A 21,706-nucleotide genomic window follows, 5' to 3' on the forward strand; every position below is an offset into this window, starting at 1 on the left:
TTCCACTGCATATACAAGGATATTAAATATATTCAAAATAATGCAAAACAGAAATAATATGATTAAAAAAGTGAGGTAGTGTTCATGGGTTCGATGAATTGAACAGTAGAGGGGAAGAAGCTGTTCCTGAATTGCCGAGTGTGCACGTTCAGGCTTCTGTACCTCCTTCCTGATGGTAACAACGAGAAGAGGACATGCCCTGAGTGATCGGGGTCCTTAATGATAGACACCACCTTTCTGAGACACTGCTCCTTGAAGATGTCCTGGATACTAGTGAGGCTAGTACCGATGATGAAGCTGACTAATTTTACAATTTTCTGTGGTTTCTTTCGATCCTGTGCAGTAGCACCCCATACCAGACAGTGATGCAGCCTGTTAGAATGCCTTCCACTGTACATCTGTAGATGTTTGAATGTCGTGGGTGACAAACCAATCTCTTCAAACTCCTAAGAAATACAGCTGTTGTCTTGCCCTCTTTATAGTTGCTTTGATACCCGGTTGGGACCAGGTGAAGTCCTGAGAGACCTTAACACCCCTGAACTTGAAATTACTCATTCTCTCCACTTCTGATTCCTCTGAAGACTGGAATGTAATGTTCTACCCTTGTTCTACCCTTTCCAAAATCTACCAATCAGCTCTTCGGTTTTACTGATGGTCAGTGCAAGGTTTATGCTGTGACTCCACTCAACTAGCCAGTATATCTCACTCCTTTATGCCCTCTTGTTGCCAAATGAGATTCTACCAAACAATCGTTGTATTATCAGCAAACTTACAGATGGCATTTGAGCTAACATACAATCCTGGGTATAGAAACAGTAGAGCAGTGGGCTAAGCACACACCCCTTGAGGTGCACTAGTGTTGATCATCAAAGCAGAGGAGTTATTAATACCAATCCGCACAGGTTGAGGTTTTTCGTCAGGAAGTCACGGATCCAATCACAGGGAGAGGTACGGAGATCAAGATTCCGTAGCTTATCGATCAGGACTGTAAGAATGATGGTGTTAAATGCTAAGCAGCATCCTGACATAGGTGTTTGTTCTGTCTAGATGATCAAAGGCCATGTGAGGAGCCTATGAGATTGCATCTGCCGTAGACCTACTGTGGCGATAGGGAAATTGCACTGGGTCCAGGTCCTTGCTGAGGCAGGAGTTGATTCTGGCCATGACCAACCTCTCAAATCATTTCATCACCGTAAATGAGAGTGCTACTGGATGAATCATTAAGGCAGCTCACTCTACTCCTCCTGGGCACTGGTACAATTGCTCCTCTTTTGAAGCAAGTAGGAACTTACAGCTGTAGCAATGAAAGGTTGAATATGTCCTTGAATACACCTGCCAGTTGGTGGCAAAAGTTTCAGAGCCTTACCAGGTACTCTATTGGGGAGGGCAGGGATACACATGTAATGGAGCAGCTTGGCTAGAGGCACAGCTATTTTTGGAAGGCAGGCCTTCAATAGCAAACCAGAGCATCATCTAATCTCATTACTTTTGTTGTATCCAGTGCATCACCTGCTTTTGAGTTTTATACAACTGGTTGCCATAACAGTGAGGACCCTCAGGAAGAGGCGGAGATAGATTACTTATTCAACTTTTCTGTCTGAACAAAATTGTAAGATTTATTGTTGTTCTAATCTTCACATGCCTCCATCAAAGATGGAGGCTTAAAACATATCACCGCCTCCCATTAGCTGCTGAACTGCTCTTCATCATGACCAGTTGTAGTAGGATTCCGATTCGAACTGCTAGTTTTCGATCACAGCTGTGCTTAATGCATGTCGCTCAGCACACAAATGGTCCTGTGCTGCTAGCTTATTAGGCTATCATTTCCATTCTTTGACACGTCTGATGCAAGATCCAGCCCGGTTGTAGGCACTCCACACTGAATCAGGATTGAACTGCTGGCTTAATAGTAACGGTGGAGCAGGGATTCAAAGTTACAGATTGTGGCTGGTACTCCACGATGTTTTGTAGATGTCCCATTTTGAGCTGTCAGATTGATTGAGTTTCTTTTCTCCCCATTCACTACTTTTGCAATAACAGCCAATGGAGGGTATATCTGGTCTCAACAAGAACTGTACACTGCTCATTTCTAACAGTGACATTATTGGCCACAGTTGAGTGGCGAAGACAAAGTCAAGGTTTGCCTTATGTGTTGACTCATGACCATTTGTGAGACTGGCCCTGCAGGAAAGACTAAGCCAGCTCAGTCAGAGATGCTACACCAAACCACTCTTGATGATGGCCATTAAAATACCACACCAAGAGCACGCTGGCTGTGCTGTGATACCTGCAAGTGATTTTTCAACCTGGAAGGTAAAGATTCATAAAATGAGGTAGGACGGTGGGTGATAATTAAGAAGGTGGTTCCTTACCCATGTTTGATCTGATGCTACGAGATCCATGAGTTGCTCAGTCAACGAGATTTAAAAGATACACCATATCACTGTGCTGCCTCCAGAACTCGAGGTTGTTGTTCAGCTTGCCTGTGGGGACAGAACCCCCGATGTTGACACTAGATCTCAAGTGCTAGGCTAAAAGATAGCTTATGCCCAAGACATCCATCCTGCCCCTTCTGAGAAAATATGTTACGTCCAATTTTCCAATCAAAAGAAACTTTGCCCAAATTGAAAGAACTTTGGAAGAGTTAGGGTCACAACAAGAGCTGACCCAATTGTTTCTAATGAAAGAAAGAACCACACTGGGGCCATACCAGTACACTCGCATTTAAAGGACTGGCTGTTTACTTAGAAAGCTTTCAACATTATGATTTTCCTTGACACAAGCTCATGACAAAATGTATTACTTCTTTCACATTCTTGTTTATTTAGTTACCTTTCCTGGAATAAATTCACTCAGAACAAAATTTTGGCAGTGATGTGTATTCTACAAGAGCAAATTTCCAACATCTGAACACTGCCATAATGCAAGGGTACACGATCATCTGTGGCACATACCCAACCTTAATTCAACCCAGCACGTTCTTTAGAACACCCAGCATGCTATTCCCATCTCCCCTGTACGTAGTCAAAATAAGCATTCAACACATCAATTTATATTCAAGTTTTCGACTATAGTTTTGTTTTAAACACAGTTGGAGAGAGCTAGCATAGACTGGCTAGTAACGGTCTCTCCTGGCTTATTTTTATTTATTCGTGGAAAGTGGCTGCAAAAATACATAATCCTGCCCCTGCAGCTCCACCAGCACCTTGCCATTTACACACAGTAGGGTTGCTGCACTCCATGCTGAGGTTACATAGGCTGCAGCCACAATACATAGGCATTCCTTTGGAATCTCCTCTACTGAGAATCATCAGATTTCAGCCTAAAGGCACTAAATAGCATTGCATATTAAAAAAGTAAAAGCATGTGACAGGCACTAAGAAATGGCAAAGTTTAAAAACTTACAAGGATCTATTTATGTATGGTAAGTACTGTTAAAGTGCTGCCAGAATTTCTTATAATAGTAATGTCTAAGAGGCATTTAGACAGACTTGAACAGGAAGGAAATCCAGTGATAACAGACTAAGTGTAGAAATGTGCAAAAATACTCTATGTACATGGGTCAGGTGGCATCTGTGGGAAGAGAAACAGAATTAATGCTTCAGATTGAAGAATGAGCCCTTTCCATCAAATATGAGACATCACCAGAGCTTGAGAAAATTATTTGTGAAGGTACTTTACTTGGTGTACAGCCAGGAACAAACAGTTAAGGTAAGGCTACTGATAAATGCAGATGAGTTCACCCTCCACAAGACCCAATTAAAAATTCTGTTTAAAATTCCTTCACCAATTTTTTCCAGAGCTGAAACTTCCCAACACCTTATAAACTCCTTTTCAGTCTTTAGTTCTTGATTCCCATTCACACTTCACTGATATCCTCAGACACTCGACCTCTTGCTCTAGAATTCCCTCCCCATCCCAAATTCCTGCCGCAAGACTGCGTTTTATAACAAACTAATGGACACTATTTCAACTCTGGCCCATGGCCCCACAAGAAATCCTGTATACACATTCCTCTTTGAAAGTGCTCTAGCTAGCTGTTCTGTTCAATTAAAAATGCAGAATGAAAACTTGTAGTCCAAACCTGAGAAAGAGGATGTTGGGGGGAGGGGGGGTTCTGGAAGCATGAAAATAGGTGTTTCTTACTACTTACTGTTGACAGTTTGTACAACTGGAGTGATTTTCCTAGAAACTTCTAAAAAAAAAGGAAAAGATGCATATTTTACTTACCAGAAAAAATGATGCAATGAAGTTATCACAGTGTACAACTTAAGGTGACAACAACTTATCTGTCTTCTGGGCACTTGGATAAACAGAAAACTATCTTCAATCCTGCTCCGTGCATCGCTCATGGATCAGCATACTATGAAATTAGCTGCAAAAGTAAACAAAAAAAAATTAAGATTACAGTTGTGTCTTTAAATTGTTTAAGCAGCACTGAGGACCAATTGTTTTTGAAAATATGTAAAGTTTTTGGAGAAGGTCCTTTTGTGCTTGGGATGATTAGGAAACACTCTACTGACACACAGTTTCAACAATGAACACTACCAGATCAAATAGTTCCTGCAATAGTACACTCACTTCCCCAGAGATAGACCTTACGGTGCTCTAATGAGAAGCATAAAACTTACAAGTTATCAGTTCAAGAGATAGCTCCCCCAACAACTTCCTCCCTCTTTAAAGTGAATGCAGCCTTTGCTTCTACAAGTTCAGTACATATAGCTGAAAATCAGGTTAATAAATTAATTTTAGAGTAGATCTAGTAAATTATACCAGATCTTGTAAAACTTACAAGATCTATCTGCATCACAAACCTGAATTTACCTTGCATAAATAAAACCAGTTCAACCTCATGCATATATAGATTGACCTTAATTACATCTCTTTTCAAATCCAGTGTGGTGGGCTCCAAGGTGATTAAGGGGCAACATGGGATGTACAGACTTGGTCATGGCTAGGCAGAATGTGCTGAAGGGAATAGTAGCATGAGAAATGGTTCCAAAATCCATGGGTGGATAGCACTTTAGGTTCTTAGTGTCACACTGAATCATTTTTTCCCTTTTTTCTGGACTGGGGAAATTTTCTGGACTGTTGCCTAGATTGGGGAGCATGCCGTATGAGAATAGGTTGAGTGAACTTTGCATTTTCTCCTTGGAGTGACAGAGGATGAGAGGTGACCTGATAGAGGTGCACAAGATGATGAGAGGCATTGATCGTGTGGATAGTCAAAAGCTTTTTCCCAGGGCTGAAATGGCTAACACGAAAGGACACAGTTTTAAGGTGCTTGGAAGTAGGTACAGAGGAGATATCACGGGTAAGTTGATTTTTTCTTTTATTAAACGCAGAGAGTGGTGAGTGCGTGAGTGCTGGCAACGGTGGTGGAGGTGGATACGATAGGATAGGTACATGGAGCTTAGAAAAGTAGAGGGCTATGAGTAACCCGAGGTAACTTCTAAAGTAAGTACATGTTCAGCACAGCACCATGGGCCGAGGAGCCTGAATTGTGCTATAGGTTTTCTGTGTTTCTACGTTTCTATGTTCTATGTTTCTATTTTCAAGTGGTCACAGGCCAGGAACTTCCAAAAGTTAGTAAGGATGTTATACTTTTTTCAAGGTGGCTTTGAAAATATTCTTTGTCTCTGCCCTCCTGGCAATCGTTCACCATGACGGAGCAAAGTGGATATCACCAAACTAATTATATGGCCCATTCATTGCAACTGGCAAGCCCAAACAGAACCCTGACTCTGGACATACTGGTTTGGAAGGCGACGCAACTACTGGCTCAGAGTTTAGAGATTTTGCAGGTATGTCACATGATGGCATATAAATTAGAGATTCTAACTCGCTTTTAATCTTTTATGCCTCTACCAGGACCAGCCCCTCCATTTGAGTTAGCCACTCAAACTTTGTTCATGTGCAATGAAATTTAAATTCTTTTATATCCATCTTATGTTTTTTTTAAAACATTTACAACTTCTAAATGGAAAAATTTTTGCTTCTGATTCATGTGGTTGAAATAATGTAGAACCCTCAATAAATCTTTAAGTCAAAGTCTAGTCATTAGCTTTGTCAACTTGAAATATTTTTTCTTAAAGCAGTCTTAATTAAAACCGTTCTCAGAATTATAATTTATTTACCAACTTTTCCAGTGGAAAAAAAGCATTTTCTAAAACATCCACATCTGGATAAAATTCAAATCCCTTTTGAAATGTATTTTGGTGTGGCTAATTATTTGCAACTTTTGGTACAAGATACACATTTAAATCCTGATGATTCAATTCATTTATTTCAGGAAAGTACATTGCTTTTAGTCATTCGAGGTAAGTAGCATCATTGGGTGAAAGAGAGATTATTTGGAATTTATAGTTCTAAAGCTGACATAATTGCAAGCCTGTGCTGGTTTTGGATTAATTCATTGTTATCAACTATTTGTTGCTGGATTATGTGATTCTCAGGATACCAAAAATTCCAATCTTGCTGATAATTTTAAAAAAACGAGGGCCCTATAACGCAGAATTGTAAGATATTATGAAAATTTCATTAAACAATTGACTGAAAGTTCAGAGTTCAGAAAATTCATAGGAGCAAATTAGTACAACTTGTACAAAACACCAAAGCACTGCATTTTTCTGTGAGAATAACAATATACGTACTTGTATTCTGATATTGGTTTTCTCTTGTACTTTCTTTACATATTTATGTAATGAAAGGATCTGTACGGAGAGCATGCAAAACAGCTTAGAGATTTATTGTCTCAGTACCTTGGTACACCTGACGATAATAAATCAACTAACCAACATAAAAGCCTATAATCCTGAAAAACACTTGATTGATCGAGCAGTAGCTTAGGAGAGAAAAGAAGTACTCTGACATTTCAGTAGGAAGTCTATTGCAGAAATCTTTACCAAGTTCAGAGAACAGTTCAGCGTTTAGAGCACAAAATCTGTATTCGTTATATCATATCAGCAGTTCTATGCTGTAGCAGGCAACTTAACTACATTGTTAAATGACCAAAAACAAGAGGGCTGAAAGGAAAGACAGAAAGGGAAGAGGAGTTTGAAGGAAGGCCAATGAGTGAACAAAACAGCATCTCAGAAAAAGGAATTTGAGCTTCAGAGAGCTTACCGAGTTGGATGAAACATACCACACAAAATCAGGAAAGTCCTTCAGTCATTCCCAGGTTACCTTACAACAGCTGGCTGAATGGCTGGAAAAATAGATGAAGTAGTAAAAAAATGTTGGAATTATATAGGAGGTCAGGAAGCATCTGTGGAGAGAGAAACGTAAATTAATGCTTCATGTTTTCCACCCCTTCAATCAGAACAAAGAAAAGTGTAACAAACAACAATGCTTCAGGTCGAGAGATGACGATGGGGTGAAGAGGATAAAGGGAATGTCTGCGATGTAGCGGAGATGACGAAATGGGCAAGCCCTCCCCACTATTGAGCACATCTACAAGGAGTGCTACCATAAGAAAGCAGCATCCATTATCAAGGACCCCTACCATCCAGGGCATGCTCTCTTCTCAATGCCATCATCCAGAAGGCACAGGAGCATTAGGTCCCACACTACCAGGTTCAAGAACAGTTACTGCCCTTCAACTACCAGGCTTCTGAACCATTGTGGATAACTTCATTCACCACACCAATGAATTGATTCCACAACCTATGTTTTCATTTTCAGGGACTCTACAACTCATGTACTTAATATTATTATTTACTATTTATTTATTATTGCTTAATACTTGCAGTTTGTCTACTTTTGCACATTGATTGCCTGTTTTTGTTGTGGGTGTTTCTTTTTTCAATGATTCTATTATGTTTCTTTGTATTTACTGTAAATGCCAGAGAAAAAATTAATCTCAGTGATCTATAGGTATTTTGATAATAAATTTACTTTGAACTCTCAGAGGGTGGAAATGGTCTATAAATGACAATCAATCTGCGGAGACAGAGATCAAGGCTATGGTTACTGGACTATGTAGGAACTACGAAATATGTGATAATTGTTTTGATGACTATATTTTCTACACTACTTCTTACTCGTTATCTAATAAAAGGTGACTTCTCAGCCATCAGGACAATGCCAACACCCAGTCATCCTATCAGTCCCAGTTTCTTCCTCCTCTTTCAAATATGCTCTGATCAACTATCTAGCTAATTTGCCTCTTACCTTAATGACGGGATAATTTGCTTTAACCAATTACCTTACCAATGTGTCTTTGGGATATGGATGGAAATTGGAGCATGTGGTAGAAGCATGCATAGTCACAGGGAAAACCTGAACTCCACACTAACTGCACCCAAAGCTGAGCTTTAAACCTGTATGTACAGCACCGAGGAGCATTGGGACTGCTCCTCTTCACAACGTTAAAATTATCTAACTCAGGGGTTCCCAATCATTTTTTTTTTAAATGTGGAACCCGTAAGACACAGGAGCAGAATTTGGCAATTGACCCATATAGTCTGCTCCGCTATTCAATCACGGCTGATCCCTTCTTCCCTTCCTCAGCACCACTCCCTGGCCTTCTCCCCGTAATCACTGATGCCGTGGCCTATCAAGAACCTATCAATTTCTGCCTTGAATACATCTAACAACCAAGCCTCCATAGCTGCCTGTGGTAACAAATTCCACAAATTCATCACTCTGGCTAAAGGAATTTCTCCACATCTGTTTTAAATGGAAGCCCCTCTATTTTGAGGCTGTGCCCTCTTGTCCTAGGCTTCCCTACTATGGGAAAAATTCTTTCTACATCCACTTTGTCTAGGCCTTTCAACATTCAAAAGGTTTCAATGAGATCTCCCTCATCCTTTTAAATTCCAGAGAGTACAGATCCAGAGCTATCAAACATTGCTCATATAACCCTTTCATTCTCTGAATCATTCTTGCGAACCTCCTCTGAACCCTCTCCAATGCCTGCACATCTTTGCTTAGATAAGACGACCAAAACTGTTCACAATACTCAAGGTGAGCCCTCACCAGTGCCTTATAAAGCCTCAGCATCACATCCCTGCTCTTGTATCCTATACCTCTTAAAATGAATGCTAACGTTGGCATTTACCTTCCTCACCACCGACTCAACCTGCAAGTTAGCGCTTAGGATGTTCTGCACAAGGATTCCTAAGTCCCTCTGCATCTCAGATTCTTGAATTTTCTCCCTAATTAGGAAATGGTCTGCACATTTATTTCTACCAGAGCACACGATCATGCATTTTCCAACACTGGATTTTATTTGCCACTTTCTTGCCCCATCTCCTAATTTGTCTAAATCCTTCTGCAGCCTTCCTGTTTCCGCAACACCTCCTGGCCCTGCACTAATCTTCATATCATCTGTAAACTTGGCAACAAAGCCATCTATCTATTCCATCATCTAAATCATTGATAGCTTAAACACCGACCTCTGCAGAACACCACTAGTCACTGGCAGCCAACCTGAAAAGGATCCTTTTATTCTCACTCCCTATCTCTTACCATCAGCCAATTCTTTAACCATGCCAGTAACTTACCTGTAACACCATGGGCTCTTAACTTGGTAAGCAACCTCATATGTGGCACCTCGTTAAAGACCTTCTGAAAGTCCAAATATACAACAGTCACTGCATCCCCTTTATCGATCCTACTTGTAATCTCCTCAAAGAATTCCAACAGATTCCTCAGGCAAGACTTTCCCTACGAGAAAACCATGCTGACTTTGTCCTATCTTGTCCCATGTCACCAAGTACTCCATAACCTCAACCTTAACAATCGATTCAAACATCTTCCCAACCACTGAGGTCAGGCTAACTGGTCTACAATTTCCTTTCTGCTGCCCTTCTTTCTTAAAGAGTGGAGTGACATTTTCAATTTTCCAGTCCTCATGCCAGATTCCAATGATTTTTGAAATGAAATGCTTTTACTAATGCTTCCACAATCTCTACCGCTACCTCTTTTAGAGCCCAAGGATCCAGTTCATCTGGTTCAGTGACTTGTCTACCTTTAGGTCCTTCAGCTTTTTGAGCACTTTCTCCATTGTAATAGTAACTGCACTCGCTGCTCTTCCCTCACATCCCTTAAGTATCTGGCACACTGCCCATGTCTTCCACAGTGAAGACTGACGCAAAATACTCATTTAGTTCATCGGCCATCCCCTAGTTTCCCGTTAATTATTTCTCCAGCTTCATTTTCTCGTGATAGTATATCCACTCTCATCTCTTACTTTTTTAGTATACTTGGAAAAAAACTTTTATTATTCACTTTGATATTGTTTGCAGGTTACTTTCATATTGAACATTTTCTCTCCTGATGATTCTTTTAGTTGCACTCTGTAACACAGTATGAAAAGTTTCCCAATCCTCTATCTTCCAGCCCTCTTTTGTATGTATGCGCTCTCTTTTGCTTTTACATCAGCTTTGATTTCCCTTGTCAGCCACAGTTGTACAATTTTGCTATTTGAGTATTTCTTCATTTTTGGAATACATCTATCCTGCACCTTACTCATGCCATTGCTGCTCTGCTGTCATCTCTGCTAGCATCTCCTTCCAATTTACTTTGATCAACTCCTCTTTCATACCACTGTAATTTCTCTTACTCCACTGAAATACTGCTACATCAGATTTCACGTTCTCCCTATCAAATTTCAAGTTGACCTCAATCACATTGTGGTCACCGCCTCCTAATGGTTGTTTTACCTCAGATTCCCTAATCTTCTCCAGTTCATTACATAACACCTAATCAAGTATAGCTGATCCCTTTGCAGGCTCAACGAGAAACTGCTCTAAAAAGTCCTCTCATAGGTATTCAACAAATTCACTCTCTTGAGATCCATTACTGACTTGATTTTCCCAATCCACCTGCACGTTAAAATCTCCCATGACTGTAACAAGGCATGTGCCTTTTCTATTTCCCATTGTAATCTGTGGTCCACATCCCAGCTACTGTTGGGAGGCCTGTATACAACTGCAATCAGCACCTTTTACAATTGCAGTTCCTTAACTCAACCCAGAAGAACTCTGTATCTTCCGATCCTATGTCACATCTTTCTACTGATTTGATGGCATTTTTTTTTAACCAGCAGAGTTATGCCAGATCCTCTGCCTACCTTCCGATCCCTCCCATACAACGTGTAACCCTGCACATTCAGCTCCCAACTACAACCACCCTTCAGCCATGATTCAGTGATGGCCACAACATTGTACTTGACAATCTGTAATAGTGTAACAAGGTCATCCACCTTATTTCTTATACTCTGTGCATTGGGATATAATACTGTATTTGCTACCCTTTTTGATTCTACATTTCTCACCCTGCCAGTTGCAATTTAGTCCCATCATGTAACCTGCTCTTCCTGACAGTCTGATTAGCGCCATCTTTACTTTTTTACCATCTGTCCTATCCAGAGGATCTTTACTCCAGTTCCCACACCCCTGCCAAGTTAGCTTAAAAGCTCCCAACAGCTTTAACAAACCTGTCCAGAGAATACTGGTCCCCCTTGGGTTCGGGTGCAACCCATCACTTTTGTACAGGTCATACCTTCCCCAGAAGAGATTCGAATGATCTAAGAACCCCCACCATTAATCGAGGGATCTGTGGACCCCAGGTTGGGAATCTCTGAACAAGATGAGTAAGCCATAGAACTTACCAATGGGTTCACTGTGCCGGTATCTGGATCTTGTGGAAGACAAATATCTGTTCCAAAAATCAATGCAAGAATGGATCAGGTAGATAACTCTAATGTTAAAAAAAAAGCATTAAAACATGTTGATACAGCACCCAACCTTGGATTACGGTGGTTGAACGAACATAACAAAAGAAAAGGCAATGATACAGAGTAAGAACAATCCTGTAAGACTAGTATCCTAGTTAGGTCTTATTTAGAAATGTGGTGCCTGATTATGAACCCTGCACATAGTGTCTGATACCCTCACCCCACAGATCAAAATTGAAAGAAGAGCCAGAAGAATAATCATTCTTATGAAGGGTGATTGGGGTTTTAAAGAAAGTTATGCTATTATAGCATCAGCAACCCGGGGTCAATTCCATTATTGTCAGTTCACCCCGTGACTTCATGGGTTTCCTCTGGGTGCTCCGATTTCCTCCTACATTCCAAAAACATAGCAGGATAGTAGGTGTAACAGTGTGGCCGAGGCTTGGGGGCAGGAAGGGAATATTATTATGCTGTACTTCTAAATAAAAAATAAATCAAATAAAATTGACACGTGAAAAGGAGGTACAACCGACACACAAAATGAAAGTAGTCAAAAACTTATAGATTAAAAGGGAAAGTTTTCTTTTAACATTAGTGATTTCCATTATTTCATAACTGTCACTATGCAAGGCATAGACTGAACCATAGCGATGGATGCATGGTGACACTTGTGTGTTTCACTCTGCGCATACTCAGCATCATTACTGACGCAAATGATGCATTTTGCTCTATATTTCGATGCACATGTGACAAAGCTAATTTTAAAGAGATCTTTAAATCTCTACTCTACCCCCATCTGGCACACAACAGGAAACACCTTGCCCTCTACACCATCTACACTTCTCACTGCCTCAATAAAGCAACCAGCATAATCAAAAACCCCACCCACCCCAACATTCTCTGTCCTCCTCTTTCCCATCAGGCAGAAGTTACAAAAGTCTGAAAGCCCATTCCACGAAGCTCAGGACAACTTCTCATCAGATTCTTGAGCAGACTTCTTGTACAATAAAGTCAACTCTCAGCTACACAATCTACCTTGTATTGTTATTATTCTACCTTGTTCCGTCTCAATGTATGCGTATGTACCATTTGATCTGCTTAAGCAGCATGCACAGTAAGCCCTTCACTGTATTTTGGTACATGATGACAATACTAAAATAATGCAAAAAATGAATGTGCAGTGAATGGATACAAAGGTCCAGGGACCACAAGTGATAGGAAACAAAGGAGTCTGGAGTGCTGAGCCTCCACAGTTCCACCCAATACCAATAATTCCAATGTTACATTATCTCCAAACAGGTTAGGGCAGTCTACACTTTTAAAAAAGTACAGTTTGAAAAATAAGCACTTTAAATGCACCCATGTCTAGGTATTTCCTATACAACACTGAGAATTTCTAGGTGGTAAACACTCATTCCTAAATTGAACTCACCAAGCTCAAACATTTTTCAGCAGAGTGGACTTGAGCAAGATGACCAAATCCAAGAATTTTCTCCAACGTTAATATCCACAGTAGACAGCATTCTTATTCCAGACTTACTGTGGTTTCATTCATGATGGCACACAGATCGTTACAGCCCTGGAATAATCGCCAATTTGAGAAGTATAATGGTTACCTGGGAAAATCTTCTTTAACCAGAGGAATGCTAAAATATTGTGTTTCCCCTTGGAAAGTGTTAAGATGATTCTAGCCCCGTACAACATGACTGATGTGGTGACTCAAGTAGAAGGAACAGAAAGTTCCAAATGCACTATAAGTGGTTGACATGAAGTAGTCCGGCTATGGTTGAGAACAAAGCAAGCATTGTACTGGGCCTCAGGGCCAAAGAGATAAATGTGAAAGGAAGACAAAGAGATACACTATTACCAAAAACAGCAAGAGTTGTCCATCACTATTCTGCAACATTACTACAGCTTGTAGATACTAGGTTTAGGCTCTGATAAATAAAAGGCAGTTTACGATCTATAAAATGAAAAATTAACTCATGGTGATGCAAGATTTCTGCTTCCTTTCTACCACTTTCATTTCAGTCCAATTCTGTAAGAAAGCTTTACCATATTTTGGTCACATACAGCCATTTCTTTCAAATCCCTTTGCTTCAGTGTATTCATCCATTCTCCAAATTTACCCAGGCCACCTCTCCATTTTCCTTCACCATTGCTCAGCAACAGACACTGTCTATGTTAATATATGGAACACTTCACTTTATTAACCATACCAGCAACATAAGTGAAAGTTGCTGCAGTCTAGCAATCAGTAAAAACAAAAACATTAAACAGTAACCTCATAAAATAAGTTGCCATTATTTACACACTTCATCACCTTTCTTCCGTTTTTTGTAACTGAATCAAAGTGGTCAATGATACCATTCCTAACTGAATCAAAGTGGCATTTAGCAATGGATAGATCTAAAGAGAAAAAGTTCAAAGTAAATTTATTACCAAAGTATATATACATCACCATATACAACCCTGAGATTCCTTTTATTGTAGGCAATCAAATTAACTACAAGAAGCACAATAGAATCAATGAAAGAACACATCCAAGCAGACAAAGCACATTTTAAAAACTGTGCAAACATAAGAGAGGGAAAATAATAATAATAAATAGACAATAAAGCTCAAGAAAATGAGATGAAGAGTCCTTGAAAGTGACTGCATAGGTAGTGAGGCGAGTGAATTTGAGTGAAGTTATCCCTTCTGGTTCAAGAGCCTGGTGGTTAACTGTTCCTGAACCGGATACTGTGGGACTTGAAACTCCTGTACCTTCTTCCTCATGGCAGCAATGAGAAGAGACCATGGCCTATATGGTGGGGGTCCTTGATGATGGATGCTGCTTTCCTGCGACAGTGCTCCAGGTAGATATATTCAGTGGTGAGGAGGGGTTTACCCATGATGGACTGGATCACATCCACTACTTTTTATTGTTTTTTTCCATACAAGGGCATTGGCATTTCCATATCCCTGCGCGATGCAACCAATCAATATACTTTCCACTGTTTGTCGAGATTTTAAATGACCTGCAGAATCTGTGAAAACTAGAAGCATTTCCATGCTTTCTTCATAATGGCACTTGTGCTAGACCCAGGACAGATCCTCTGAAATGATAACACAGAGGAACTTAAAGTTGCTGACCCTCTCCACCTTCGAATCCCTAATGAGGACTAGCTCATGGCTATCTGGTTTACTCCTCCTGAAGTCAATAATTAACTCATTAGTCGTGCTCACATTGCCTGAAAGGTTGTTGCTGTGACACCACTCTGCCAGACTTACAATCGCCCTCCTAGGTCCTGACTCAGCACCGCTTTTGATTCGGGCAACCAACAGTGGTGTTGTTAGCAAACTTAAAAATGGCACTGGAGCAGCACTTAGCCTCACAGTCACACATACAAAGTGGGTAGAGCAGGGGGCTAACCACACAGCCTTGTGGTATACCTGCACTGAGGGAGATTATGGAGATGTTCTTGCTAATCTGAACTGACTGGGGTCTGCTAGTGAGGAATCAAGTTGGACAAGTATTGAAGACAGGTGGAAGTATATCTAGCATGAGGTGAAGGCTCATTGCCAAAGAAATGGGCCCAGAATTCTTTGAGATGGGTGCCTGGACGGGGATGGAAAAAACAGAGGCCTCCACTAAGGACTGATCATTCAGGAACAGAGAAAGGGAAAATCAGGATTAGTGAAAATATGACAAGGTAGGCTTGAGGAAGATAGAGCACTGGAGAAACACAGCAGGTCAGACAGCATATACAAAGAGGAATAAACAGTCAATGTCTTGACCCAAAATGTTGACTGTTTATTCCTCTCAATAAATGCTGCCTGATCTGTTGAGTTCCTCCAGCATTTCATGTGATTTCTGGCATCTGCAGAATATCATATTTGTAAGTTTTAAATTTAAGTGCTGTCATTGGAGAGAGGTCAAAATATGCATGCACTAATGCATGACATTGAGCATGGATCTAAGCATTCAAAGAGATCAAGACCGTGAGATATTTTGAATAGTTCAAACGCAGCAAGAATCCTGCGTCAGAAGTGGGAAGGACAGAATTTCAGTTAGAATCCATATGGGAAGAGTTGAATCCGGAGATATTTGCTAAGGAAAGACATGGCAATGTAATCAGTTTCGGTCAACAACATAAAGACAGGAAAAAAAAACAGAAACCTCTTGAGGGTGAACAAAGTGGCAATTTGGATGAGAACCGAGGTGACATAATGAGCTTGCAAAGGAGATCAGGAGATCAAAACTGATGGAAGACAGTGAAGAAAGTTGTCCAATGTCACAACAAGATGTAGATCAACTGGAGAAAGTGGGCAAAGAAATGGCAGAGGGACATTAACTTGCCTAAGTGCAAAGTGATGCCTACTGGGAAATTAAACCAGGAAAAGACATTCATAGTGAATGGTAAAGACTTGCTTTCAATGGTCAGGGTAGTAAATACAAAACATCATGTTATGATTGTACAAGATATTGGTGAGATTCCATTTAGTTGCAGTTTTGGTCACCTAGCTGCTAGGAAGGATGGCATTAGCCTAGAACGGGTAGAAACAATTCACAACGACATCATCAGAGCTTGAGTTAAAGGAGAGACTGCAGAGGATAGGACTGTTTTCTCTAGAGTAAAGGAGGCGGAGGCTGAGATATGACTTCAGAGATTGATAAAATCATAAAGGGTGAAGATAAATGGATGGTTGCAGTCTTCTTCCCCATGGTAGGGGAGAGTAAAAGTACAGGGCATAGGTTTAAAATGATAGGGGAAAGATTTAAAAGAGGGGCAGGTTTCTCCAGAGGGTAGTGGGATACGAAATGAGCTGTCACCAGCAGAAGTGGATGCCATTACAAATGTTTTTAAGTTATCTGGATAGGTACGTACTAAGAAGGATTTAGTGCAGGGGTTCCCAACCTGGGGTCCATGGACCCTCGGTTAATGATAGGGATCCATAGCATAAAAAGGTTAGGAACCCCTTGCTTTAGTGGGATATGGGCCATGCACAGGCTGGATCATGCAGTTGATTAGTTCAAAGTTTTGTTCCAGTGCTGTATAACTCAATGATTACAAAGACAAGACAGACAGTCAGAAATCATGTCGGAGAAACTGCTTCTTCAGCTTCCTGGAAGACAAGTGGCAGTAAATTCAGTAAGTGAATAAAAATAAAAACTAGAGACTAGGAAAAAAACCGATGTACTTAACTGAATCCAGTACTCCATTTGGAAATTAATGAACACTGTAATCTGATCACAATTCAAAAGCTAGTGCCAGAATGTAATTACTCTGCCTGTAACAAAATAAAATTGATGGCATTACTGCTGGAGCTACCAACTGTCCTCAAAAGAGTTCATGGAAAACCACAAAATGCCATTTGTCACAAAGCATCTGCACCAGCTCTCTACCAGTGCACCTCACTAGTTCCAACCCCAAGGACCTTTCCCTGCAGCCTTGCAACTTTTCAACTTCCTTCTATTAAACCTTCCTGCATCCTTCTCTCCTCTAAAGAAACAGACTTTGCGTCTAAGCTAACCTTGTAAGTATAGGCCCTCATCCTAAAAAGCATCCGTTTAAATATTTTCTGGTCCACCTTTAACAAATTCATTTCTTCCCTACAAGTCACGACTAGAAATGAACACAATATTTCATTCGATTTCAGACCAGTGTTTTACAAAGATTCAGTGCATCTTCCCTGCTTTTATACTCCATGTCTCTATTCACAAGATCAAAGCTGCACATTGCCACCTTTTCATATCCACTGAACAAGTACAGTATATTTACATATGTAGTTTAACAATGCTTATTGAGTAATACAGATTTATATTGAACAAATTAATATTGGATGACTTGTTAGCATCCCCCAATATAGAATCCAGCTATTACAGAGCAACTTGCCAATCATTTGCTTCAAAGACTGAAATCATCTTGGACTTACTGTATTGATTTTAACTTGCCACAACACGTCTTAATAATCAATTAGCACATTCACTAACCATTTTGGAACTGAATCCGCTAAGCCAAGGAAACTCTAATTTAAAACAACCAACTACAAAGATAAGAGACATTGTTTTACAGAAGGGACAGAAAAATCTAGGATTCTTCACTGACCTGCTGAAACATGTGGCTAAGACAAGGAGGTGATCATGTTTTATTGTGCCAACTAGCTTCCCCTGGGACTCTCCCGTGGAGGGGGAAAAAGAGCCATTTTACAGGAGGGTGGTAGGTGGTGAAGGAGCAGAGGCAAGCAAGGAAGCAAAGAATGGTGATTTTGGGTGCAATCAGACTGTGGACTTCAGCTAATGAACTGTGCTGCCCCCACATCTATTCTCCTCACCCTATTCCCAGAATAGAGGAAAAACATTAAATGGAAATAAACCGTTATGGAGCCCCTCTCTGATTTAAAGCTGAATCAGCACTGGAATAATTTATCAATAACAAAACCATTACTTCAGTCTGAAAAGATCGATCTTAAATTTTAAAACTATAAATCAGCATTTAGAAATAGTTTGCATGAACAATGGTACTTCTAATGTAGTAGTATTTCTTATTCCTGTGATGGATTTGGTATAACACAATGAATCGAGAAAGATATTATGTACGAAGACAATGGATGAATAAATTGGTTCAAGAAAGGGAAGGTTCTGCAATGAAGTGGCCAAAGAAAACTGTGGCACAGTAGAAAACAACGCTTTGTGACATGCACATGCACAATTTAATTCCAATCTATAATAGAGGATATAGAGAAGGCAAAAGCTATTATAGAGTCACTGATAAGGATAAAAGAAAAGAGAAATACGCAAAATTTCAACAAAAGCTGACATCTGCATTCAAAATAAAGAGAAGTGAGATAGTACGAGGAAAATTACAAAGCATGGAACCACAAAGTTCAGTCCGGAAATAAACTGCCTTGGACTTGATTATCAATCCTCTTCAAAACTACACTACCAAACACTTAAATGACTTTTTAACGTACGTAACTAAATGATGCGCTGCACTGAAAAACTGAAAAATGCCAGCAATACATGGGATATCAGGCAGCAACTACAGTAAGAAAATTAACATTTTGGGTTGAAAGCCCTTCACTAGAACAAGGAATTAGAGCAAGAAAAAGCATTTGAATTCTGGTGTCAAGAAAAGTTCATCAGGCTTTTGAGTGGAAAAATGTCACACCTCTTTCCAAAAATAGGTTGAGCCCTTATTCTGAGAGTGAGTCCTGGATGTCAGCCCCTCAGCCGGCCAATTAAGCATTGGAAGAATTTTCCAAGTTTCAGTAAGACTTCCTTTTTGACCTTTTAACCAAAGGAGAATAAAGGCATGGGCTACTCAATCTACCCTCACACAGGAAACCTGCCACCACTAAATGGTTTCAACGAGAGAGATATGCACAATTGTCCAGGTGCCCTTTCATCAGGTCCAGCATCATTGCAGTAAGGTGGAAGAGAGAAAACAAGTCTAGCATTATTAGGGAAATTCCAAGGTCCATTGTTAAAGAAGTGATAACTGGCACTTGGATAATGGTATTGAACCGAGACCGCATGGTCTGGAAACATCAGGTCTGCTTCTTTCCAGTTTCTGCTCAACCTGCCAAGTATTCACGAAACTTCACGACATATCAGTGATAATAAACCTGATTCGGATTCATTTTTATAAAAAAAGGAAGTCACCTTTAACAAACGTTAATCATTTTTGAGATTGTAGCCAACAATAGATAAGGCACATGTTATATGATGAATATGCACTTCCAAAAGGTCAAGAGGTTAATAAACAGATGTGAAGACTGGTAGCCAAAGTCAATTTCTAAATGTACATATCCTAAACAGAGAAGGAGTGGAGCGGGGGGGGGGGGGGGGAGAGAAAGATAAATCCTCTAACAATGAACCTATATTATTATTGCAAGTACACCAGTGAAATAAAGATTACATAATTGAATAGAAACTCTTGGATTAAATGGGCCATTTTCAGGTTGGGAAGCTAAGCAATGAGGCACCATAGTGATTGATGCTGGCCTGCAGAGGTTCATGATCTAAATCAATGAGTTAGATGAGGGATTTATGTGCAACTTATCCAAATTAGTCAATGACAAATCGAGGTGGCAATTTGGAAGTTTGCAGAGAGACATCAAAGTGGCACGAATTGGTTAAATGAAAGGGTGAGGACTTGGCAAATTGAACATAATGTAGAAAAATGCAAGGGCATTCTCTTTCACAAAAGCAGAAAAGCATTTAAAAAACAATGCAAGACTGAAAGACATTGATGTTCATAAGTGATCATTTGGATATTAAAATACAGGTACAGCAATCAGTTGTGAAGACAAACTGTATTAGCTGTTATTGCAACAGGTGCATACAAATCTAATTACGCAAGGCCTTGGCAAGACCATATCCAGATTGATCTGTAGAGATCACTACCCAAAGACATACTTGCAACGGAAGGAAAAAAGGCTCACCAGATTGATTCTGAGTATTATCATCATTATGTGCTGTGTTGTGTGATGTAGACGATCGTGGTCTTTGACCGTGATTGTTCTTGGCAAATTTTTCTAAAGAAGCAGCTTGCCATTGTCTTCTTCGGGGCAGTGTCTTTACAAGATCGGTGACAACAGCCATCTTTAATACTCTGCAGAGATTTTCTACCAGGAGTTAGTGGTCACATAACCAGGACTTGTGATATGCACCAGCTGCTCATAAGACCATCTCTACCTGCTCACATGGCTTCAAGTGACCATGATCAGGGGGCTAAGCAGGTGCTACCCCTTGCCCAAGGGTGACCTGCAGGCTAGTGCAGGGCAAGAGTGCCTTGCATCTGCTTTGGCAGAGACACATTTCCACCATGCCACCCAACTGAGAATGCTAGGCATGTCAAATGGGTCTCAGATAAAACAGACCGGCCAATAGCTTCACACTAAGAAGAATGAGAAGTGATCTCACTAATACTTTTTAAAAAAACGTTGCAATGGATTTGGTAGATGTTGAATTGATGTTTCGCCTGGCTGGGGTTTCTGGAACTAGGGAATAAATTGTCAAAATCTGGGGTTGGCCATTCAAGATAAAGTTAAAAAGATTTGTGTTTCTCATCCAGAGTAGCAAATCTTTGTAATTCTTGATGGAGCAATTATTGGGTTTAAGACATATACATTTAGTAAATGATTTTGGCTACCAGTCTTCACATTGTGAATTTAATATGGAGTGCAGCTCTGAACAATGGGCTCCTAAAAGTCACGAATCCCAGACCAATGTCGATTAAAATTCATTTGGATGTCTGTAGTGTGGATGTGAATGGGGAGATATGAAGGTTGTGTGTAGTTACAAAGAAAGCATTGTCCATACATTGTAAATACAGAGTTGTCTTTTGATGTTTGAGACATAAAATATTGAGCCTCATGCAAGGCCAGACAGACCTTTTGACCAAAAGCATCTCCATATGATGCCTGCTGCAACTCGTTTTGTTGAAGCTGTTTTATATCTACCAGTACTTTTCTCTGGTGACTTCACTCATGCAACAATTCTCTCCCCAACATAGCAGTGTCAATAGACTGAGATATCTTAAGGTATCAAGGGATATGAGGCATGATGCTGGAAACTGGGACCAAGTAGGGCTTTACCCCTACTCCTAATTCTCACTTACAAATCACTTTTCTGCTATTAGAACATAACAATATAGACAAATTTACAACTATGTCCTACTACTTGCATTACAATCCATAATGCAGACAGGAGTGTGTAGCACCAAAATGGGACACCTTTTATACAGAAGGAATAACCTCATCTTGCTCTTTCCTGATAGGTCCAAATACATAGCTGAAAATGGCATCCAAAAGTTAGTTCAACAGCAGAATGTAATTTGCCAAAGGATTTCCCTCTTACCCCAGCTTGGTCACATTGTTTTTATGCAGGGCTTTCTTATTTTTATTTTGCATGCATCAAATTTGAAAATATTTAGAACACAAATCCATACAGCACAGGAACAGGCTCCTTAGTCCACATTATATCAAACTAATGAAATCGGTAACCAGATGCCCAACTTTTGTGTACATAATGTC

The 21,706-nt window shown here is 40.1% G+C and overlaps 1 protein-coding gene across 12 annotated transcripts in view; it reads right to left on the minus strand.

Moving 5' to 3' along the window:
- rbm15 (RNA binding motif protein 15) overlaps positions 1-21,706 on the minus strand; it is a 55,173-nt gene that overhangs the window by 13,567 nt on the left and 19,900 nt on the right. For 3 of the 12 annotated variants that reach the window (XM_059950367.1, XM_059950364.1, XM_059950363.1), the window contains exons 2-4: positions 11,618-11,664; positions 7,145-7,267; positions 2,373-4,375 (exon numbers count right to left, since the gene is read on the minus strand). The gene's annotated coding sequence lies outside the window, so the exon portion shown is untranslated. The remainder of the gene's footprint in view (positions 1-2,372; positions 4,376-7,144; positions 7,268-11,617; positions 11,665-21,706) is intronic. The other 9 variants (XM_059950373.1, XM_059950372.1, XM_059950371.1 and 6 more) reach the window with 7 other exon arrangements.

Source organism: Hypanus sabinus, chromosome 25, assembly GCF_030144855.1.
Source record: "Hypanus sabinus isolate sHypSab1 chromosome 25, sHypSab1.hap1, whole genome shotgun sequence".
Taxonomy (NCBI): domain Eukaryota; kingdom Metazoa; phylum Chordata; class Chondrichthyes; order Myliobatiformes; family Dasyatidae; genus Hypanus; species Hypanus sabinus.